The sequence below is a fragment of the Lygodium microphyllum genome, chromosome 19 (genome assembly GCF_053477565.2).
Source record: "Lygodium microphyllum isolate KBCC chromosome 19, Lygodium_microphyllum_v1.1.10, whole genome shotgun sequence".
NCBI classification, from domain to species: Eukaryota; Viridiplantae; Streptophyta; class Polypodiopsida; order Schizaeales; family Lygodiaceae; genus Lygodium; species Lygodium microphyllum.
This window is the reverse complement of record NC_141153.1, coordinates 24,197-50,200: the sequence shown is the minus strand read 5'-3', so window position 1 is coordinate 50,200 and position 26,004 is coordinate 24,197. Positions and strand designations below refer to the sequence as shown.

At 41.1% G+C, this 26,004-nt stretch overlaps 1 pseudogene; it reads right to left on the bottom strand.

Moving 5' to 3' along the window:
- Positions 1 to 450: 450 nt before the first annotated feature.
- LOC148019480 (uncharacterized) lies at positions 451 to 3,956 on the bottom strand (annotated as a pseudogene).
- Between the last annotated feature and the right edge of the window lie 22,048 nt (positions 3,957 to 26,004).

Sequence of the window (26,004 nt, the reverse complement as noted above, 5' to 3'; positions counted from 1 at the left end):
GCTCGAAAAAACAGGAGTCCCTACTCAGATTGCAAAAAGTTCTTCCTGTTCTTATGAGACACAAAGTAGAGGCCAACATTAAGAAAATGACGAGTGTATCAACACTGACATTTTGGTCACATCTCAACCACCCTCAGCATTTAGGGTATGAAGCTACAAAAATAATACGCTACTACATGGCAAAGACATGAAGACAATGAGGCTGCTAAATATAAATTTTTGACTTCAATATATTTCCTTGCATATAATTTGAGCACCAAAGAGAACTTTTTTATGCCACCAGCAGGCAAATGGGATAATCGGTACAAAGTTGACTTTGCATGCCAACGAACCTAATAAGGTATCACATGATACAACTCAAGGCAAATATGTTAGTTTTCTCACCATGCACCAGGAAGATTGTAGAGAGTATTACCTGCCTAAACATAGCGGTCACTAAAAAACTGCATTTCAGAAACCAAATTTGAAGCTGCCAACTTTGGCATCCATCACTGTGTCCCAAAATGAGCCAGCATTTCTTTGCTTAGATTTTGCTGCAGCTTTACTCTCCAGTTCTTCAATAGAACCAGGAAACATCTGGACATACAAGCTCTTGAACTTGTCATGCAAATTTACACGGTCTCTTGTGCCTGATACCAGTTGAGCAGAATTTGGCCGCTTCAGAAAGTCTAATACATTGAGAAGATTGCTCCTGCTCAACAGTGTAAAAAATATCAAGTCTATGTTCATCATGAATCAGCCCAAGTTTACAGCAACGAAAAGTCGACAAAGAAAAGAATGATCATGGTGCTGTAACATGTATAAAAAGAAATATGTTCAGCTACACAACTTTCATCTAGTGGAAAGCTATCAATGCAAATCAACAGAAGAAGCTACCTTTGAGCTTTGTACTCCCATGAGCATGATCATATTGAAGCTTAAAATTAGATGGAACAATGGAGCTTTGTACAGATAGGTCTGCATTTAAAAAAAATGAAAAAGATAAGATGGAATCTAAAATATAACTGCCACTGACCTCCTTCACTTAGGCTCCACTTATTCTTGTGAAACTTTTATACCAAAGAAATACATAATACAAACAGTAAAGTGAACAATAGAGCTTACCTGGTCCTGTGTCTGTGTTACTGGCATGACTACCACTACCATAATCTTTTATAAGCCTCTCTTGAAGCTTCAGTTTTTGGAGTATTATATTAGAGGAGTGCTTATTTGCTTCCTTGTTGACCTCTTCGAGTTCGTCGTCACCTTCTGAAGGGGCAGATGCAGATACACCATCCCTCACAATGATATCTGGTGTTTCGCGACTTTTTCGACCGAACTTCAGCAAGCGCTTGAAACCTCTTGCAGGTTCTTTGGGTGGAACGATCACTACTATAGACTTTTGAGAGGAGCCCAACTTCTTTTGTGAGTGAGTGAGATCCGTATCAGAAGAATACTGAACTCCAGAAGAATCCCGAGAAGCAAGACTTCCAATTGGGGACTCCACAAGGGTAGCAGCAGAGGGACTGAAGTAGTCAGGAATGATAGCACCTAGACGCTTCAAACTTGAGCTAGCCGGAGAGGCAGCTTTCATAGGAGAGACTCTGGGCGCATATTGCTCTCCACTTGCTAGATTAGCACGAAATGACGCAGAACCACTTGCTGAGGATGCAATATGCACCACCTGGCCAGTACTCTCGGAGAGAAGTTGAGACAAAGTAGCACTTGGCACTCCCTTTCCAGCTGCTTCATCCCAAGGTGTGTGAGGTACAGAGTCTGGCTCAGATGCAAACTTACTATCGTGACGTTCATTAGTGCCCAATTCCATGGGAAATGAAACAATGTGACAACCCCTCTCAATGTGTGGCAATTTATCATCCTTCAAAAGTTCAGTAGCCTTGGCATCTTCGCATATAGCAAAGAAGCCACCATCTGAGTTATGAGTTACATCAACATCTGACAGCTCTAGAGTCTGTGCTTTCCCTTTCTCCTCCTCCTTGTAAGAAGATAAGGAAGCATATGCAACTGGGGCTTCCACAGGAATGCATTCCCCATCGCTGGTGTCCATGACGCTCCTTGCAGATGCATGAGCCTCTTCATCAGAAATTCTTGTAGGAGTTCCTGGGACATCTTCGTCAGAACTCGTCACTGCTTCGGCCTTCAGTTTTGCAATCCCTGGCCCAGCACCAGGTCCAATGCCAGACCCTTTGCGCAAAAAGGGCTTCATTTCCTGAATAGGAGCAACAGAACTTTGCCTTATCTTGCTCATGATAGGAGCCTCCACTTTTATGTCAGTTTCAGTGCTCAAGAGGGAGAGGGAGACCTCCCCTTCAGGCATAGGAGATGGATCTGTTAATTCACCATCCACAAAACTTTGCCTGGTTTGCCTTGGTCGGGTCTTCTTCTCTACCCTTGAACTTCTTTTGGGTACACTGCCATTTGGTCCTGATTGTAAAGCCTTGCTTGCTCCTGGATGCTGAGCAGGAATCCTAGCATCCTTGGAAAGCACTATCGCAGAGCCCGACAACTTCCCTGGAGATGGTTTCATGTTTTCATTCTTCGGGTCTGAAAAGCAAGGAACCAAGGAGGAAAGAGAGTTCTCAGGGGCATTTGAGGAACTAGGGGTCCTCTGGACCAATGGCTTACCCCAGAGTTCCTCAAGGAGTGGTTTTAGGGGAGATGGAAACTATTCGTCTGGAGCTCCCAGGAGTGCTTGAGTTCTTTTGAGATGCATACACCGCCTTCTTTGCCCTATGAGCTTTTGGTGTCAATGCCTGCTCTTTCACCACTCGGGGTGTTAAGGGAGGAGAGGGAGGACTACTATCAGACCTCGAGTAATCCTTTGTCAACAATGGTTGAAGATTGCCATGCCCAACCATTCCATCCTCCTGCCAACAGATGTCAAATATTCATAACACATTAGAATCTATGGACAAAATCTCATGCCAAAACAAATTCAGCCAGATCTTTACCTGGAGTCTTTGTATATCCCTCAAGTTGGCCTAAAGGGCAAGCAGCTTGGCAGCACGAGCCTTGGCATGAGCTTTGTCATTGAGCTTGGCTGTTTGGGCATCCATCTCCACTTTTCTACGCTCTAGAGTTTCCTCCATCAGTCTTAGTTTGGCTCATCTAGAGTACAGCTCTTAGCCTTTTCTTCACCATCGCTGCTGCTACTGGTGTCCATAACATGGTGTCTCTCTTTACTCTGGCGTTCAGAAAAGTAATTGATACTGCGAATCATGACCGACCCGGCCCGCCGGCTCCCAAATCAACCAACTTGAACCTTTTTTAAAGGAGAGGCAGACCACCTTCTAGGAGAAGCTCTTTGTGAAAGACCTTTGCTTGGGTACCCTTGCGGCGATCTCATTGGGCTTACTGCTGCAAGCTCATCAGGCAGTGGCATTGGGCTTGTACATTGTGAAACTACAGCTTCATTTATAGCAGAACAACCCCCTCTTGTATCACAGTTATCATACACTTGTGAGGGACTCCAAGATACTCCTCCATCAGCCTCTTTGGTTGGATTTGGTAGCTTACTCTGTAACTTCGGCAAGCCATGCAGGACTGCCAATCTGTCAGACGCCCTCTCCTCTCGTGCCGTGAGCTCATAGAACCAATTGCAGGCTACACTGCAAGAAAAAATAGGAAAAAAGCAGCTGTAAACTTGGGCTGATTCAAATAGCTGCTCTCACTAGATACTCCTTGTTCCAGTTCATCAAGGCTGGCCACTTACATAATGCATCTGTTATGATTACTAGCTCATTCGGTTCTTCATAGTTTGTGATAAACTCCTGCACAGAAAGGTTTCTCCGCCTGTCAATGTTGTCCACTGAAAGCCACTCCTGTTTCATACTCAGGCTGCTGTACAGCCAGCCCAGCTCTGAAAAAAAACCAACCACCTGCTCTTGTGTTACAAAAGGAGACCTTGATAGTGATATAAAATTTGCTTCAACTAGCTGAACATAGAGATGGCCCATATAGCTTGCTTCCGGATCACTGTCAAAAATACTTTTTAGAGATGACTCAACAAAAAAATTAGTTACTGACATGCTAAATCAACAATTGAACAAAACAACTGATAGGAACCTTCACCATGTTGTCCTCTTAGATATTCTTGCATACTGGAGAGAAGCATTTGACAAATATTAGCCTATACAACTCACTTAAGAAGGAGGGTAATTCATTTATACCTGTAATCACCTGGAAAGACTGGTATAACTGCCCGACTTGGCCAAACCAAAAGGTCCTTGAGAGCTGCTAGCAAAATATTATGTACATGCCCATTAATTCAACCGTCGAAGGCCTTAATCGTTAAAGGCCTTAATACATGCTGCTACGAACCTGTACTGCAAATATCAATAACACAATCAATTGCTACGTGAAACTAATCTGAATTTGGGCTACTATAAAACTAGAGTACTATACGAGATAAACCCCGTTCTTCCAAGAGACAATGGTTGGAATTTACCTGCTCTCCCAAAAAACATATAGTGGATGTCATTCAGCTCATGTCATTCCACAAAAAAACACTTCAATCCCACAAAAAACACTTGAGTCCCACAAAAATTCAGCTTATGTCATTCCAACTCCTTCCCAAAAAACACTTCAGTCCCACAAAAATCCAACTCATGTCATTCCAACTCCTCCCCACTTTGCAAGGTGGAGGATTTGTTGCCTGCAATCATATGAAAATGGAAAGAATAAGGTCACCTGTGTTATAACATGACTAAAACACAAATTACAACCAAATGGTTCCATACTTACATGATTTAAATAAACATCTAACCAGCAGACTTCAAGAAATCGTTAAAGATTCGATAATCATTTTGATCAAGAACATATCTATCAGTAGCCTCATTGTATGTTAAATGTGACAATGCAATAATTGACTCAATATCAACCATGTTTAAGTCTGTCACATCATAAGAGTATGTATGGTGTCCTTTCACCTTCTGATACCAACCAAGCTGAACCTCCATCCCTTGTGGTCGATCTACCAAGTCAAGACCTCGCTTGTAATCTACATACCTGCCACCTACCTTCTTTCGCATCTTTTGGACTCTTCCAAGATACCATGTACTATGAAGAGTTTGCATCTTCTTCAATTTTGTGGCTTTTCCATTTCTCTTGAAATTTGTGTCTCTGTTTCCACATGTGTCATCGTAGAAATAAACAGCACAATCTGACCCTATTCCAAAGAAATTTCCATTGGTTGTTGATGCTAATTTTCCTTCATTGCTGAAATACACTCCTTGTCTTACCCTTGTCAACCTATCTTTTGATAGTGTTGAGTTTCCATTGAGTTGACTCACCAAAGTAGACTTGAAGATGAATTTCTTGTCAACCTCCACCACGGGCGAGATAGTCTTGTTTTCATCCTCAATGCTTGCCTCATCTAGAATCCCATCCACCTCATGTCGAATCTCACTCAAAGCAATGACCTCGTCATCTCTGTCGCTGCCTTCAATGGGCCTATCTTCACCGCAAGGCTCCACAAAGTCATCGTGCTCATCGGCGTCACCCATTTCAGCATCTATCTTTGACCACATTGATTGTGTATCTATCCAAGGCTCTGTCCGCCATTCAACTCCTTCGATTGTGCTAGGTTTGATCCCCAATGACTCACAAAGATCTTGTGCCCGCTTCAATCCCTCTTTCAATGCATCTATCAACTTTTCATAAGAGGAAACGCTCTCGTAATTCCCAAGATCTGCTTCCAAAATGCCTTCATGCTTGTTCAAATCCTTCCATATGTGTTCTTGTTTCTTATGTGCCCTTGAAAAAGTCACCCCATTTGATTTACATTCATGCACGGTAATCTTGTTCAAGCTTCCAACACAATGCAAAACATCTCCAAAATCAAATGCTCTTTCTTGCCCAACCATACCTCCAATCTTGCTGAAATAAATTTCTGCTGCATCCAATCCTGTGAGATGTAAAGGACACTTGAGATTTGGGAAGAAATCCCGAAACATCTTTATAAGTAGAACCACAAAATGACAAGAAAGCTGGGTATCTGTGTAAGCCTCTTTGCTAATGAAGTTTTTCTTAAGAGTGTATGTAGAATGATGATGAATCCATAATCTCCACAACTTGAAGAAGAAGACCACTTTACTAGCAAGCACCACACGATCTCTCAAGTCTAAATGTGGAGACAAAAAAATGTCTATATAATCAGCAACAACCTGCAAATATGCCCCAGTCCCTTGCATGCTCCTCTCTTTTTTTTGCATTTCTATCATACATTTTTGAACTTGTCTAGAGACAATCACTTGGGCTGCTCTCCAATTTTGCCGATCGTTTCGTTGTATATCTTCTTCTTGTAACTTGTGTTGATCGATAGAGAAATGATTATAGACCAAAGCAACATGATTGAGTGTAATCCAAACTTGTCCAATCGCTAGTTGTCGAATAGGACTATCAAGAGGGTTCACAAGCTTCTTTCCACAATGCACAAAATCTTGATCATGTAGTCCATACACATTGTCTCCTATGATTCTGCCTTTGAGTTTCCATCCATCCCATTTGATACCAAACTTTCTATCACTTTTTCCTAAATAGTCTTCAAGCATAAGCTTGCGACGTCTACTATCACCATCTGAAGCATGTCCAATTATTGGCCCTAGGCAATCCTTCCATTTTGCATTCCACATTTGCTCCACAAGACTCCATTGAGCTTTGATGAAATCGCTATCAAAGCGATTACAAGTGCAATGCACAACAAGAGCTAACCGTGGAAGACTCTCATGAAGCGGGTTGACAATGAGCAGTCTTGCATAATGTCCCACTACGTGATTTTGGAAGGCATCCACTATTGTCTCATATCCTTGTGCTCCATCTCCAACAATGATAACATCATTTGAGGAGCATTGATGATCCTCTCCCTTTCTTCCACAAAACCCAATTAGAGTGTCATCCTTCGCATTCCATCTGCAAAAACATGAAGCTCCACTTTAACATCTTTATTTCCATGGACTTGTTACATAAATAAATTTTAAAACTGAAGCGAAGAGAAATTCAACTAAGTTTTTACCTGATGCGACGCTTGATGGTTGTTTCATCTTCAACAATAATGAATGGCACCCGTGATGCTATTCCATGTTTGGACTTTACATCCTTGTATATCTTTCCAACCATATCAATGATATACTCATGCTCTCCGGATTGAAATTGAGTTGCCTTTCTTCCTTGCCTCCTTGTGGTTGACAAAGATGGCCCTCCAAGGTTTACACTTAGAAAATCATGCCAGCGCGGCCCACCCCATAGCTTTGCAACCTCAAAAATGGTCTTTGAGGATTCTGCATATCTTTGCCCCTTTTTCGATCTTAATGCATTATTTGCAATGTCTTGAAGAAAAGCCCATAAAGCTAATTTGCCACCAAACTTTCCTTGCCTATGAGCCTCAATAATGTTATTGCAAAAACGTTGCACATCCTTCCTATTAATAGCCTCATAGTTTGCTTCTTTTAAAGACCTGATTCTCACTGAAAGCACCACAATCTTTGCCTTCAACCACCATAGTTTTCTCTTGGCCTCTCGCAAGTTTTTCTTTGTCTCAACTACAACGCTTTTAAGCTCTGCACCAGAAAGGTAATCCAATCGCCTTCCTTGACCTGTTTGCCTCTCTCCTCTTTTCTCAATTGCACTACCCTCCCGATACACTCTGCCACGAAAATCAGCGCAAGATGGAATTTTCTTACAATACTCGCATGTGAAACTTTCAAACGGAATTCCAATTCTTGAGATCCGAAGACAGCACACATGCCTAAAGCATCCATCTATCCTGTATTCAACATCCCCATCATATAAAGTAGCTTTTGTATGTGGCTCACAAAACCACTCTTCACCCATCTTTAGGTCTTGGAGAAAAGGTTTTATATCAACCTCACTACCATTAACATCAAGTTTACACTGCCATAATCCCGAACACAGATTTAATAAATGAGAGCTTGAATCACCTGCATGGATGGAAGCCACCTCCGCATGCTCTTTGGTTGATACGAGGAATGCACCCAAAGTTTGTTGACATGGATCCTTTTCAAAATTCTTTTTAGGTCGCCCACTAGCTCCTGTGAAGAGAGAAGATGATTGCTTTATTGTGGTCTTCTTGCTCCATGCATTGATGTGAGATTTTGCATTGATATGTTGTGTTAGGATGGTCTGCAAATCTGAACCTCGAGGACATAGGTGCAGCCACTTCCCATCATATTTGCACACAACTTTGACACTATTTTTATCTTTGTAGTCATGTAAAGTTGCTTCAACCAACTGAAAATCAGCCCCTACATGAGGATACAAAATTTTGATAAGAGTTTAGAAACGTAGCTGACAATTGAATCTGATATGCACAAGCAAAAATCCTTAAAAAAGGAACCAAAATAAGGGACTAAGAATTGTCTTACATGATTCAACAAATATCTTTTACAAAAAAATATTACAATTTACAACATAAAACAAGAAGTTGATTCTTACCTTCATGAGTTCTATTGAAATTATTCATCTCCTCAATAGCTGCCAAGATTATTATTGCATCATCAGAATCATTCTCGTCTTTTGGAGTACTTCCATGAGAACCATGAGTAGAAAATGCATCAAACCTCAAACTTCGGTTAGATAAGTATCGTTTTTGATGTGCTTGACCATCTAGAATGTGAAATCTCATGAAGTTTGACAAGCATGAGTATGCGGATTGCTTGCCACTAGTCACTCCCGATCCATAAGCACTCCCACATTCATTGCACCACACTCGAATCAAAGGTTGGTCATTGACATCTTCCGTGATGAGCTGAAATTTATCATCTCTAGATGGCTTTCTCTCACTCAACTTCTTGCGGACCTTCTCACATTGGAGCTCCCAAATTTTGAGCGCTTCTTGTGTTACTAAAACACTCTTGAGCATGTTGACTCTCCCACCATGATCACCCGCTTCCCTTATTTGATCGCCCTCTTCCATCCCATCCATAGCAGTAGCTTCCATGGAAGTATTTAAGCTTCTACAAACACGCTTTGAGGACCCTCCATCATCCACCGTGGTTGATAACCTCTTTATGCCAACTCGCTTGCTATTCTCAATTTTCCAACGCTCCTCTTGTAATGCATTCAATATGCATACTCCATCACAGTCTTCATCTTCAATAACAAACTCGAATGATTCACTTACAATGCCATCTTGGATGATCTCTTGACGTATATCACTATAAGTGCAATTTGCCATCACTCTGACGTAGCCCAGCACCTTCTTCTTGTTACTCCCATGATCACACACCTTTATGTGAGTCTTTGATGCCATGAATGATCAGATCTCTAATCAAAATAACCATACAAGAGACATGAATGATCAGATCTCTAATCAAAACAACCATACAAGAGAGAATGAGGAAGGAAGAGTAAAAAAAAAGACAAAAAAGACATTGACACACAAACTATTCTCTCTTTTTCTCTCTCTCTCTCAATCTCTCTATTTCACACACACTAATGATGGGAATTGGAAAACTGGAACCTAAATAATATGTGCATGTTAGAATCGAAGATTACCAGCTTTTCAAGAGGTCATGAAGTAGATGCGGGGGATGCAGAGATCGTTGCCACCACCCAAGATGGGAATCAAAGCTATGACGGGTGAATGGCAGGGTGAATGTAATCCAGCTCTGCTCTTTCTCAGGAATTGGAAACTTCTTTACCAGATGTTGGGGACTACTGCAAACATGCACAGTTCAGCAGCATACCATCAAGAAGTAGAGGTCCAACATATCATGCAAGTGGTATAAAACCAGAGCATTAAAAAGCGAGAGAGCAATTCAGCATATCATCAAACACGAGCAGTACACCATATCATCAAGAATTAGAAATCCAACTTATCATCAAGAATTAGAAATCCAACATACTAGTCACATTGCTGGCTGGACGCTTAGATAAGAAAGCATCCAGCTTTGGCTGAGACTTTCTCTTCTTCCTATGAGAAGAAGAAGATTTTTCTATTCTCTTGTTAAGATCCATGGTCTTTTGATCAGATATGTGCACAAATCTACTCTGGAATCCATAAAACCATATCATGTAGAAAGTAAGAGATGATGACAAGATCTCATAAAATAGAGCACTCATATTACCAACGAAACCTTACAAATAGGGCAATCATATTACCAACAAAACCTTACAAATATGAGACATTGCAATTTGTCAAATACATGCAGTACAAAATAATAAAAGAAAAGAATAATGTTTAATATACCTGTGTAGCCCAAAATCTAAAAGCTTCATGTGCCCATGGCGATCTAGTAATAGATTGTCTGGCTTGATATCTCTATCAAAAACAAGTGACAAATCACAAACTAAATCCAAACCTTTCCATGCAGTAAGAATCCAGTAAATGACTTGATGTACATCTTGATATGTTGCCTAACGGCCTACATACAGGAACCCTTCCTGGAGAGGGAAAACAGGATGCAGATGCAGTTTGGTCCTAAGCTAAGGTACCAACTTCAAGAGAAGAAGGCATCAAATTATGCTTGTAATTATGCCAATAAACAAAATGACAATTATTGATGTAGCATGAGACAAGCAAACAGCTATGCTTCAAGCATTCCTATAATAGGAAAAGATTTCAAACCACTCACCAGTCTTTTTCCACTAGTCATCCAATAACAAATGGAGTCACAAGAAAGCCTACCCAACCACAATAGTGTCACACTTAAATTTTTCACAACTTTTTTCAATTGAAGAAATGCTTACCAAGTTCTACGAGTTACATGGTGCTCCTCTCTCGCTTTTAAAAATAACACAAAATGATATCAGCAAACAGTTTTGTGGCATTTTATTGGGTGTGTATAGTTGGTGATTGCTACTAAGACTTTCTTCCAATCGCCTATTCTCACAGAGAGGGACAAATAGTCTCTCACAACCTCCTTTGCTAAAGTTGAGGCCAACACTCATAGCTAAATAACGAACAACCTATGGCTTTATTCCAACACGTTGAAGCTTAGGAAATGCACCACAAGATGTTTCGATATGAACATAGTTAGGTGCATAACAGGAGAAACCTAGATGAGCACCTACTCAATAACGTAGCCAGGCACTGCTTTGCAGAAACTGGCATTGGACATGTTAGTAGAAGAAGATAGTACTTGATGGAGCTAGGCCTTCTAATATTAGACGAGCCATCTCACAAACTATAAAAATTCAACGATCCAAAAAGTTTAGGAAGCTGTAGTGTAGTCTCCCATGAGGGGAACCCAAAGATTCATAAACCCAAACTATGCATGAAGGTGAGAGACATTACTAAAGGATAAATGGTGCCCTAGCTTTTTCCAAAAGACCCCCTACTTGTTATAAACGAGGGCAGCAACTTGGTTAAGACAAGCAGTAACAGAAAAATCCAAGTTTTCATCACAAATAACCGAGAGCATCAAGTAATCAAAGAGAAAAACAGAGAAAAGGATGCACTCAGGCGAGCACATTTCCTGCATTGCAAAGGAGCGTAGCGTCGCTGAACGTCCACTTGATTCACTGGATCGTTTCCATGTAGAAAGAGACACTGAGCCCAAAAGAGAACTTCAATCAGAGAAAAAAAGCTTACCTGGGTACGAGAAGAGCTTAACAGAGTGATCAAGAGAGCAGAAGGCGATGCTGGTTCCAGAAGGGGAGAGAGAGAGAGACTTGTAATGGCGGAGCGGTGGTGTAAGAGGCGTCGAAGTGAAACAATGGGAGACGAGGCGGGCCAAGAATGGATGAAGAGGGTAGCATGCGAATTAGAGGCAATAAGCTGTCGCTGCTTCTGGTGTTCGTGAGGAGGGAAAGGAGGGCAAATTTTTTTTTTTTGCAATACCCTCCCCAATAGAGGGCAGACGATACCTCCGGGGGTTGAACTCACCCACCCATTCACTTTTTTTTTTTTGGCAATACCCTCCCCAACAGAGGACAGACGATACCTCCAGGGGTTGAACCTAAGTCCTTTACTCACCCACCCATTCACTTTAACCACTCGACCAAGCCCCCTTTGGTTTAAAAAAACTTTAAATGTAAATATTAAAATAAATTTTAAATGTAAATAAAAGGAGGGCAATTTTAATGAGAGGAGAGGGGAGGGGGTGGGGAGAGCAATTGGTCTGTCGTGTTTCTTTTCTTTCTTTTCTGAAGAAAGAGAGGCTTCTTGTCGTGGGAGACGTTCCCATTGGGTATGGTGGTCGATAGATACCGAGAGAGAGAGAGAGAGAGAGGGAGGGAGGTACCTACTGGCACTACATTTATTAGTTGTTGATGGTTTCTCACGGGAGGAAAAAAAATCTTCATTTTGGGCTAAAGCTGGGGCTAGTGGACAATGGGCAATGGACATTGGGCACCGGACAATCCTTTGATAATGAGTCGTGACTCATAACATTCCCCCCGCTCTCCACTCCTTAGACTAGTTATCTTTACTACTACTAATAACACAAAAAAAATGACAGGAGATTGATACATTTGAGCATGTCAATTGACATGCAAGGTTTTTCAACACTTGTCAAAGTGACAGGAAAACTTTTAAACATGAGTTGTTATTTGACAGAGAAATTTTTCCATTGCTTTTTTTGACAGGCAAAGTGGCCCTTGATAGGAAAAACAGCCGTCAATTTTAGGCCTTGCATACCAGCCCTAAAGGCTGCACCATCCCCACATGCGTGGAGTTGAGTGAGGGAGTGTTGGTGAGGGGGTTATCGAAGGTGTGGATGGTGTGGTTGCTGAAGTCACAAGACATTAAGTACAGACTCTCTTTCTAAAGGCCCATTATCAACACCTTGTGACCAAAAATCGCCAAATCCAGGTAGCTCTCAAAATGGTTTCCAGTCCAAAATTCCAAATCAATCCTCTTATGAAACAGAAAAAAAGGCAATCAAAGACCTGGAGTAACACCACAGGCTGGGGTTTTCTATAAAAAGGGATTTGTGTATGGTTTATAAAATGAATTTTCTAACTACAATAATGATGAAGATGCCGTGTTTGTTTTTGACTTGATTTTATAGTACTTTTTGTTATATGATGTTGGGAGAGTTTGGTGTATTTTTTAAAAAATGCCTTTGAAATTTAGTAAAAAAATATCCTAGTTCTTGCTTTTATAGGTTTTGTAAGCTCTTGCACATAAGTTTATTTCGAACACTGGTAGAAACCCATCACTGGAGAGAAAAGGAAAAGATTAAGGTTAGGACTTTTTTTTGGCCTTGGTATACGCCTCTGTATAAGTCTCGGTATACGCCTCAGTATTTTTGTATACCTACGCACATACCGAGACGTATAGAAAGACTTATACCGAGGCATATACCGATTTTTGCATCGATAGGCCGTGTCGGTATATCCATAATACCTTGTAGTGTGTGTGTGTGTGTGTGTGTGTGTGTGTATACTAACAACCTAGTTCTGAAGATTTATGGATAAAAATACCCCTTATTTTAATTTCTCAGTATACAATATTTAACCCCCTTCTTTCATTTTAAATCTGTAGGTGAAACTGATATTAAACCCCCTCCTGTTGAGTGCACGTGCTACACCTACGGGCCTATAAGGTGGACCCCCCGGGTGTGTGTTGATAGCTTAAGTTGGATTTCATTAGGCCATCACTTTATATATATTATCATCAATGAGACATTGACTACCTCATCCTTGGGTTAGGGAATAAAAAGGCATCTTTTATTTTGAATGATATGAGACTATGATTATGCGCACTGTAACTCTCCACATTGGTGTTAATAATGGCTATATGATGCAGCTATCACATCCTAAATTTAACCTACTTAAGGATGACTATTGTTCAGTTTGACATATTCTTGGCTACACAAATAGTTATCAATGTGGAGTGCTCCTAGCTATGTTTTGTGGCGATGATTTTCTACTTGCCATTAGGATTTGGTTCTCTGGTTTGCTTTCATGCCTAGCTATTTGGACTTTTTGTAGTTGATATATATGTCCTTCGAGATGCTTTTAGGCTGGGAGTTTGCGGTTGTCTAGCCATTTCATTATAGTTGCATCATAAGAATTTCTCCCAAGCCTAGTGGTAAGTTCTGAAACTTAATTTTAGAACTGTGATTATGGCACTTCAATTTTCCAAATTGGTATTACCATGATGGTTTAATGTTGCAGCTGATAATCATGTCACATTATCGAACTGTCTTACTTTCTATGGAAGACTGTAAGTGTGTAGTCAACTTTCAGACTAGTGAGATCTTGTCTAAGTAGATGGTTTTCAATTTGGAGTGTTCTTTGCTATGTTTTTGGGTATGGTTGGCTACTTGCCTTTAAGATTTAGTTCTTTGATGTGTTTTTCATGCCTATGGATTTGGAATTTCTGCAATTGATATATATATGTCCTATTCAAGAATATATTTTGGGGCTCTCTTGTCATTTATGTTACAAGTTGCACTCTAAGGTATCTCCTAGGTTTTGTTGCTAAGGTATGTAACTTCATGCACACTTATGATTATGGGCGGTGTAGCTTTCCACATTGATGCTACTATAATGACTTTATATTGTAGTTCCAATATTTTTTGACCTCTTAGCTATCTTACCTTTGAGCCATTTGACTTTTGATTTATGGTGACACCTCTGTGCTATTTGATCCCTAACAACAATCTCCATCAACCCACGGTTTTGCTCTAATGATTATGATTCTATCATAGATTTTTAACGTGCACCAACATATGCATGATTTCTTTTCTTTGTTAAGATACCAAGGCATAATTTGATCATTAATGGTAAACACAAAGTTTTTATGGCCTAATTTCTATGGTTTAAATTTTAGAAATTGTAAAAGATTATCACTTTACTAATGATCATAGAAAATAATCTTAGGGTTTCTGGCATATAAAAGTTATTGTTTCTGCCACTCTCTTGCCATAATGTCTCTCTGAGTTGTGCAATTTGTATTTCACGGCGTTTCCCCCCTCCTTTTTTCTATGTGTAGGTGTATTTTGCGATGGTGCCATCCGTGCTCAATTATGTCATGTCTCTCTCTCTCTCTCTCTCTCTCTCTCTCTCTCTCTCTCTCTCTCTCTCTCTCTCTCTCTCTCTCTCTCTCTCTCTCTCTCTCTCTCTCTCTCTCTCTCTCTCTCTCTCTCTCTCTCTCTCTCTCTCTCTCTCTCTCTCTCTCTCTCTCAGCGAGCTCTGTTTTCTCTTCTTGTAGACATGTGTAGGTGAGGACATCCCAAAATCCTCACTCATCATTTGTGGTTATTAGAAACTGAACCATTTAAAGTTCCTTGAAGATGGCGAGGATTTCTCAACAATGTCACTGAGCATGTGTGCTTCTTAATAAGAAAAACAAGTTCAAAAAAATTCATCACAAGTTTGGAGACGTTTCAAAACGTTTATTTATTTTTTCTTTTTTCAAATGTATGAGATTTCTTGCAAGTATGGTTCCTTGTTTGGTATGAGCCGCAATGGAGTCAGGCGCACAACATCACATGAGGTAGTTGGGTGTGTATTTGTGGTGGAGACACACACATATATTACATAGACAATTATTACATAAAAAATTATTTCATACCCTCTCTCTCTCTCTCTCTCTCTTTCTCTCTCTCCCTCTCCTCCTCTCCACATAGACATGCAAGGTTGCAAAAAGGAAGGGAGAAAGTGTACCTAGAGAGCTAGGAACATAGAGAGTCAATCACGCAGGAGAGATGCACACATGAGGTGTAGATCATAGTAGAGCCTAGCGCATATCATTGTAGGAGGAAGTCAAGATGTAGCACATGAGATAGATGAGAGCCATAGCCAAGTGCATGGCTATGGTGGGTGAGTGCAAGAGGTGTGAGTGAAGGGGAGAGACAAGGGAGTTTAAGCTGTCAGGGGTGGTTTTGCAAGTTCAAAAAGTAAAAATCAAATAATAGTAATATCGAGCCAGATCTATATTCTTTATCTTGAATTTGATCACTGAGATCTCTTTCATCATTCCCAATAGACTTTGATCAAAATTTCTCATTGTAAATGGTATAAAATATTTTGAAATAGTTGACACAAATAATCATAAATAAAAATCAATTGTGAGCCTTAAATGAGCTTTACATGTATTTGATGCCATGAGCTAAAAAACACTGTACAAAGCAAATATGTGAGAACTTTTCAAAAGAAGAGATATTTAACATGGTATTTTCGAAAATTTAAAAAAATGTTCTAAATAGTAGATTCGCTAGATACATAGCCAATCACATAGCTATGGTGGGTGAGTGTGTGTGAGCATGTGGGGGGGTGTTATATTAGAAAGAAGAAAGATTTGATGTCATTAGTGCAAAAAGAATGCTCAACAAAGCAAACATGAGAGAAATTAATGTGAACTTTTCAATAGAAGAGATAAATTTAGCATGATATGAGCTTTACATGTATTTGATGCCATGAGCTCAAAAACACTATACAAAGCAAATATGTGAGAACTTTTCAATAGAAGAGATATTTAACATGGTATTTTCAAAAATTTAAAAAAATGTTCTAGATAGTAGATTCGCTATATACATAGCCAATTGCATAGCTATGGTGGGTGAGGGTGTGAGCACGTGGGGGGGTGTTATATTAGAAAGAAGAAAGATTTGATGTCATGAGTGCAAAAAGAATGCTTGACAAAGCAAACATGAGAGAAATTAATGTGAACTTTTCAATAGAAGAGATAAATTTAGCATGATATTTTTTTAATTAAAAAAAGTATTAAATAGGAGGTTCTAACTTTGGCTCCTATGTGCTCATCGACTCTCTTCTGAGGAGAACCATAAACATTTCACATATACTAAGGGCAAATTTAAGGGCCTATAAACTTTGATATTTTTGTTGAGGCCATAATGTGGCTCAAATTGAAGGGCATGATTACTTTATAGTCGCTTTTTCTAAAATCAAGCCAAATGCATGTTGAGGAAATCATTGAATTTGCAAATGATATTGAATGTTTCAAACAAAAGATTCAAATCATCACAAAAATATCAATCAAATGAGTGCTTTGTGTGTTGGAAGTCATGAACACAAAAATGTTGTACATAAAGATTTCTTCTTTGAAGAGTTTGGCATTAGAAAGACCCACTCACAACTACTTAAGTAAGCATAGTACCCCTAGGACCCCCCTTATCCCACAATGTAAGGGCACGTTGGACATATGAATCGGGGTAACTATCAGGGCTCAAACCCATAACCTAGGTTTCAACAACGCGACATTTAAACATTTGAACTACCACCCCATGATATAGGAAATGAATATTGGGAGACCCCCCTCCTACTTGGAGGGGCTCTCAAAAAAAAAAAAAGAGGAAGGGGGAGGGTGGTGAAACTGACCACCACGCCCCCCCCCCCCCCCCCAACTCCCCCCTTTACCCAGCCAACCCCCCCCCCCCTTTAGAGTTTAGCGCAACTCCCCCCCCTCCCAATTGCTGCCCTCTATAGCACTTCACACACACACACACACACACACACTCACCCACTCACAACTCCTCACTTCTCATAAAAGTCCCCCCTCCCCTTCTCCCCCCCCCCCCTCTCTCTCTCTCTCTCTCTCTCTCTCTCTCTCTCTCTCTCTCTCTCTCTCTCTCTCTCTCTCTCTCTTTCTCTCTCTCACAATGCCTCTTTTAACTTTGGATAATGGGAGCTTTATTAGCGCGGTTGATCTAGGAGGTTAGCTAGGGCATAGGGAGCATGTGACTACATGTCCAACCTAGCATCTAATAGTTATGGTATAAGGGAGAGACATGAGAGCACCTACGAGGTGTAGCCAACGATCTAGGACACCATGAGCATAAGTAGCTATGGATTGGATGGGCGGTTAGGTGATCACTCAAGGTTATTTTCTCATGTTGCTATTGGATGAGTAGAGATCTAGAGCTCCCATCCCTCATGCACGCGCATGTTTCAAGGCAATATATCAATGGTATTAGAGCTCGGGTGTGACATAGGAAAGCTCTACTTAAAGCTCGTATCACAATGAGACATTTTAACATTTGAACTACCACTCGATGATGTACAAAAGGAATATTGGGAGACCTCCTTCCTAGTTGGAGGGGCTCTTGAAAAACAAAAAGAGGAGGGGGGAAGGGTGGTGAACCTAAGAACCCCACCCCCCCTTGTGCTTTCCACATGTGCTCTCGCCCCCTCTTACCCATCCACCCCCCCACCTAGCTCAATTGGTTGGTAGAAGCCATCCCTCCCCCCCTCTCAATTGCTGCTCTATATAGGACTGTGCACACACACACACACACACTCACCCACTCAAAAATCCTCTCTTCTCATAAAAGTCCCCCCCGCCTCTCCCTCTTTGTTCCTCTCTCTCTCTCTCTCTCTCATACACACACACACACATACATGCACACACAGCCTCTTGTAACATTGGATAGCGGGGCACTTTGGTTAATAATGTTGGATAGCGGGGCACTTTGTAATGTTGGATAATGTGGCCCAAATTGAAGGGCATGATTGCTTTATAGTCGCTTTTTCTAAAATCAAGCCAACTCCATGTTGGGGAAATCATTGAATTTGTAAATGATATTGAATGTTTCAAACAAAGGATTCAAATCATCAGAAATAAAAATCAAATGAGTGCTTTGTGTGTTGGATGTCATGAACACAAAAATGTTGTACATAAAGATTTCTTTTTTGAAGAGTTTGGCATTAGAGAGACCCACTCACAACTACTTAAGTAAGCATAGTACCCATGGGACCCCCCTTATCCCACAATGCAAGGGCGCGTTGGACATATGAATCGGGGTAACTAGCAGGGCTGGAACCCATAACCTAGGTTTCAACAACGCGACATTTTAACATTTGTGCTACCACCCAATGATATAAGAAAGGAATATTGGGAGACCCCCCTCCTAGTTGGAGGGGCTCTCAAAAAAAAAAAAAAGAGGAAAGGGGAAGGGTGGTACATACACTAACTTCTAGGTTTTGTGAACACCAACCCTTGACGACCACCTCAACTCGGCTTGTCATCCGCCTTTTGTGAAGTTTACCTAAGCTTCAAGCTAAGTAATGCTTTGAATACCACCATCTAAAAGAATTCGTTACTTGGGACTTGATTTACAAAGCTCAAAAACCATGGATTAATGGTTTAAAATAGCCATGAAGTGAGGTGGCCCAAGACACTCCACAACTCACGACTAGGATTTCTTGGAAGCTTGGTTCACAAAGGCTAGTGGCCATACATTAAGGGAAGGGTGAGGTCTAGTAGGGGCTCATCCATATTGGGTTTAAAAACTAATCCTAGATTCTCTTATAAAGACTAACAAGAAAAAAAGACTACATATTTCAAATTCAAATTTCCCACCAAATTTAAACTCACATTGGGTTGGAAAAACCATACCATCAACTTGCTCCTTTGAGATGATTACCATACTAAACCACTTACATTGGCGTAGGATTATGGCATAAGGAGGGCTTGGTAGAGGAGTTAGAAAGAGAGGAATGTGCATCTCTCTCTAGGCAAATAGATTTATTTTTTCTTATGAACGCCTAGCAGTGAGAGAAGAGTATAAATACGTGACTATTAAAAAATTGAGCTTTCTTCCTCTTCTTAGCACCCGATGCACCAATAAGAGATTATAATTAGGCGAATATTGCAGATGTACAAACGAGAGAGAGAGAGAGAGAGAGAGAGAGAGAGAGAGAGAGAGAGAGAGAGAGAGAGAGAGAGAGAGAGAGAGAGAGAGAGAGAGAGAGAGGATGATGATATTATCATCCTTGGAGGCTGAATAAAGCCTATGGGACCAAAAACTTACATGCTACATGCCATGTCCTAAGGGAAGAAGCGACTCTCTAGGTGTGAGAATGGTGGTGATAGAAGTCACGATCAATAACACACGTGTTGTCTAGGACAGAGAGAGGTGTATGGTGTGGTGGGAATAAAGATGCAAGGGAAGCAAGTTTGGATGGGCTCAAAAGCTGGGCACTCTAGTAGGGAATGCTGCTTGGTCTCACGAACATGCATGGGGCATAAAGTACATAGACGAAGATACTCATTGCCTTGACCCCAACACTTGGTGTCTCTTCACAGATGAATTCCAACCAAAGTACAAATTGCCGGTAAGGGGATGGGCTCTACCCTGTATGGGTGGGTGCGAGACCCTCTCCTAGAGAAGAAGATAGATTTGTCATTGGAGGCAATTTGGGTAGTGTAGTGGGTGAATTGTGATCCTCCAATTGTCTCCCACTTGGTGAGACACTGACATTGAAAGAAAGCCCCATTAACCATGGGATCTAGTGAGGCATCTTGTAGAAGGTGTCTTGTATCCCATTTCCAAAGCCATTTTTTGGTGTCTTGCATCGACAAGGAGCCTTTACTAAGCATAATAAAATTTTGCAAATGACGAATACATCACAAACCAAAAATATTTTTAATAAATAAATACATATATTTTCTTGAGAGAGGGACTAGGGCCCTTTAGCTTGCATAGGAGGAGCAGCTGGTGCCCAAATACCTTCATGCAATGGTATGTGCAAATGTACAAAGAGAGAGAGAGAGAGAGAGAGAGAGAGAGAGAGAGAGAGAGAGAGAGAGAGAGAGAGAGAGAGAGAGAGAGAGAGAGAGAGAGAGAGAGAGAGAGAGAGAGAGAGAGAGAGAGAGAGTAGTAGCTCACATGTTATCTAAGCGTTGCGTATGCGCGGTGTGTCTAAGAGAAAGAGAGATGGGACCATGTGGTAAGAAAGTAGGGTTGATGGTAGAAAGAAGTTAACATTTATAATAACCTTTTAACAGAACCATCATAGCTATTTTCCTTCGCTATTATATTGATGTGGCATTAATATAATAACCTTTAGGCCGAAGGCTATGACAAAGGTTTCCCCACCTTTTAATGGCCGTCTCCCTCTCTTGTCCACCTCCTCTCTCACCACTCTCTTTGTTCTCTTTCTTTTCCCATGTTCTCCCCCCCTCCGATGGTCCTCCTCTTATCTCCTCCACCTCCACTCTCGCTCCTCGCATACTAGAAACCTACCCCTCCCCGCACCCGAGAGAGAGAGAGAGAGAGAGAGAGAGAGAGAGAGAGAGAGAGAGAGAGAGAGAGAGAGAGAGAGAGAGAGAGAGAGAGAGAGAGAGAGAGAGAGAGAGAGAGAGAGAGAGAGAGAGATGGTCACTAAGGAACTACTAAAAATGGAAAAACCTAGCACCTTGTTATTGCTTCCCTCAAAATTTGAAGAGCAAGGGTGTCCAAAGCAACATCATGTGTCCCTCATTTGGATATGTTGAACCTTTGCATCCACTTCTTAGTTTGTTGAACCTTTCTATCCATGTACTAATAAATAGGAAACACACTCTTACTAATTTGGGTGCCTTACTAGCACCATCATCAGGGTGCCCTATTTTGGCAATTCTTTTTTCCTCTTCTTAGTGCCTCACTGAGAAGAGAGTATAAGGTCTTTGTTCCACGAGGACTGAAATAATGGAATTCTACAGACTTAGTCACTGAAATTACGCCTTCTTGAAATTGGACTACCGCATTTCTTGGAGTTCAAAACTGACTCAAGTAGTAGATGTATTTTTAGTCATTTTTTCCCAATCTATTTGGACATGCAGGCTAAAGTCCAAAACGATAGACATGGGCAACATGTTTGATGTGTCGTTCACACACTTGTAGTGAGGGAGACAATTTTAAATTGGAACATCTTTAGAGGCATAAACTTATTTGATTCATTTCACATAATCATATTTGATTGTGTGTCCTCATATTTGCTACCTTGAAGTGACTTATAAACCACCTTTGAAAATTGAAGTCAACATTTGTGTAGCACAAATTCTCACACTTTCTTTCTCTCAGTCATACACACACACCCTCTCTCTCACATAGACACACACAACCACACACAACCTTTCTCTCTCATACTCTCTCTCTCTCTATCTATCTCATACATATACACACATACCCCCCCTCTATTTCATACACACAAACACACTCTCATATAAACACACACATAGACCCTCTCTCTAAATGCTCTCTCTCTCATAGGCACGCGCACACACACACACACACACTCATTGTCTTTCCAACACACACTCTCTCTAATTCCCCCCCTCTACACACATTCTTTTTCTCTCATAAGCATACACTCACATACTCTCTCTCTCTCTCTCTCTCTCTCGCACACACACACACATACACACCCATGCTCTCATATCTATCTTCTCTCTCTCTCTCTCTCTCTCTCTCTCTCTCTCTCTCTCTCTCATACCACCCACCATATATTTCAACACTATTGTATCTATTCATGCACAAAAACACACACTCTCTCTAATTTCTCATACTCTCTCTCTCTCTCTCTCTCTCATACTACCCACCATATATTTCAACACTATTGTATCTATTTGTGCACAAACACACACACTCTCTCTAATTGCTCATACTCTCTCTCTCTCTCTCTCTCTTTCTCTCTCTCTAAACCACATGCACCCTCTCTCCCATACACACACTCTCTCCTTTTCTCTCTTCATACACTCGTTATCTCTCTAATGGACATGCACACTCTCTCTCTATCTCATACAGATACACACATATTCCCTCTCTATTTCATACACACACATCATCTCTCTAATAGACACACACTCTCTCTCTCTCTCATACCACCCACCATATATTTCAACACTATTGTATCTATTCGTGCACACACACACACACTCTCTCTAATTTCTCATACTCTCTCTCTCTCTCTCTCATTTCATACACACACTCATTCTCATAAGGCACCCACATTCCAGTTTAACACATGTATACACTCTCTCTAACACATACAACCTCTCTCTTTATTACACACACACCCTCTCTCTCTAGATTCTCTTGTTATCACACACGAACAAACACATACTCTCTCTGTATTTTCTCATACACACATACTCCCCTCTCTAGATTTTCTTACACACATAGCCCTTCTCTCTGAATCCTCTCTCTCATACTTGCGCATGTGCACGCACACACACACTCGCACTCTCTCTTATACTCTCATAAAAGCACACACTCACATACTTTCTCTCTATCTCTCACTCACTCACTCACTCATACACACTCACACCCACACTCCCATATATACTCTCTCTCTCTCTCTCTCTCTCTCTCTCATACCCCCCCATTATAAGTTCAACACTGTCATACCCATTCGCACAGACACAAACACACTCTCTCATACCCGCTACCACAAATACAACACTCTCATACCCATCCTCTCTCTCTCTCTCCCTCTCTTGTTGAGATATCGAGCTCCACTCGTGATACGCCAAGGTGACCGTTGTGTATTTATGTCACCGATTTGTCAGTTGCAGACGCGGTTGGTACACCACCCATGAATAATAGCTACATGATAGCTATCCTTATCTACTCTAGTTCATGGCTCAGTTAGTATGCCACCTTAGTTAGTTGAGCTTGGTTTGAGACCCATATATAGGGTTCTTCTATTTCTTTGTACTTGAGTTCTTTTGGCTTACACAACTAAGAAGAGGAAAACTGTTTTCAGCCTCCACCATTGTGTGTATTCCCCCATTGTGCAAGCAAGAAAGCTTCAAGTGAGACTCCTTTCTTCTCTCCCACAATCTTGACATGGTATCAGAGCCTTGTTCGTGGTAAGGAGCTCAAGAAAGCAAGCCAAGCTCGCGGTGTTCTGGTAAGAGGAGCAGTGTTGCTTTCATTTTCTGTTTGGGAGCAGATCTTTGCAAAGCACAACCGGAAAGTGCAGGAGTGCATTGTCTCAGGTTGAGACGCCCTTCGTAGTGAAGCAAGAGGGCAGTATATGCTGCGGGATAGGGCTTTAGCCCTTGGCGACCTTGTTTTTTTGATTTGAGGCCATTTCGGGGCCTGTTTTGGAGGCGGAAGTTTTCTGCACGCACTCAGGAAAAGGCCCAGTTTTATGCTGTGCGACCACTGTTCTACAGGTCGGTGAAAAGTTACTGTAGAAATTGCATTGTATGCCTGTGCGCAGAGACATTGGGAGTTACAGAATCATCCCTGTTGCCTGTTGATGCAAAATCGTCACTAGGAAGTGACTGTGTGGTCAAATACCACTTTCGTCAGTTTTGCAGATTTGCCCTTGTGAGGCTGAAGCTGTGTTCTTTGCAGTGACAGAATTTTTTGCAGTGTTCTGTAATGGCGTCTGATTCTCTTTCACAGATTGTCACTGAAAAGCTTGACAAGAACAACTTCCAAGCATGGAAGTTTAGAATGACAAATTTCCTTATGGGAAAAGGATATTGGGAATTTGTTGCAGGAAATGAAGAAGAACCAGTTCTTCCTGATGTTCCCAATCAACAGCAAATGCAGGCATTCAAAACATGGCATGAGAGAGCCAGGAAAGTTATGTATTGGCTGTCTATCAGTATTTCAGACTCTATGATTGTGCATATTCAGGATACAAGTACACCAAAGGAGGCATGGGATACTTTGTCAAAAATTTATAGCACAAATACGCAAGCCAGGAAAATGCAGCTCAAGCAAGAGTTGCATAATGTGCAAAGAGAAAGTATGAGCATCAACGACTACCACATGAAGGTGAAGAAGATTGCAGATGCACTTGCTTCCATTGGGTCGCCAGTGGAAGATGATGATTTAGTTTCCGTGACCTTGAATGGTCTAGGAAAGGATTATGCACAGTTCCGAACATCCATTTCCGTCCGTGAAAGATTTTCTGATTTTGAGGAGTTGATTGCTCTTCTAATTTCTGAGGAGCAGAGAAATGGTGGTGCATCTTCTTCAGGAGGAACTTCAAAAGAAGCTGTCTTCTACTCAAATGCTGGAAGAGGTAGAGGCAGAGGTAGAGGAGGCTGATTTGGAGGCCGTGGTAGAAATCAGAATATGCAGCAAACTCAAGAAAACTAGTCCTATGGAGGAGGACGTGGTAACTCTAGAGGCAGGGGGAGCCAAAGAGGTCGTGGTGGATGGCAAAGAGGCCAAAATGCAAACAGTAATGTTGAATGCTACTACTGTGGTAAAATGGGTCATATGGCTAAAGACTGCTATAAAAAGCAGAATGACATCATGAATGGAAAATTGCAACAAGGAAATTATGCATCTTCTAGTAGACAGGGTGATGACAGAAATGAGCACTTGTTTATGGTGCAGCACATGAACAATTCTGTGACAAGTGCAGAAGAAAGCAATGATGTATGGTATGTTGACTCAGGTGCATCAAACCACATGACAGGTCATGCAGAATGGATGGAGGATGCAAGAAAAATGGAAAAACCAGGATTTGTGGAGACTGGTGATGATACTGCACATCCTATTGTGCAGATTGGAAAAATTCCCTTGTCTATGCAGGATGGGAAAAAGAAATACCTGTCTGATGTATTTCATGTCCTGAATATCACCAAGAATCTGGTTTCTGTTGGTCAAATGGTTGAGCAGGGCTTGCAGGTCAGATTTAATCCTCATGGATGCTTTGTTGAGGATATGAAAAATAAAGGTCGCTTGATAGCAAAAGGAAAGAAGAAGGGCAGAATGTTTACATTGGATGCAGATATGTCTGAATTGAGTGCAGCAATGTTTGCACATGGGACTGGTGTAGTTGCAGATATTGATATCTGGCATAAACGCATTGGTCATGTTAATGTACAGCGACTTAAATCAATGCAGGCCCAAAATATTGTTGCAGGATTGTCCAAATTCAAGGTTGCAGAAATGCATAAGGTATGTGAAGCCTGTCAGTTTGGAAAACAGGCAAGGAAACCATTTCCTAGACATGTTCAAGAGAGTGAGAAGCCATTGGAATTAATCCACTCTGATGTGTGGACTACTAAAGCTGCATCTCTTGGAGGCTGTCATTATTTTGTCACTTTTATTGATGACTATAGCAGAAAAGTTTGGGTGTATTTTATGAAAAAGAAAAGTGAAGTTTTTGGGCATTTCAAAACTCTTAAAGCTATGGTTGAAAAAGAAACAGGCCTGCAGATAAAATGCCTAAGGTCAGATGGAGGGGGAGAGTACCTCTCAAATGAGTTTGCAAAGTTCTTGCAGGAGCATGGCATAAAGCAGCAATATTCATGCAGTTATACCCCACAACAAAATGGAATTGCAGAAAGGAAAAACATGCATATTGGAGAGGTATCTCGTGCCATGCTCAATGAAA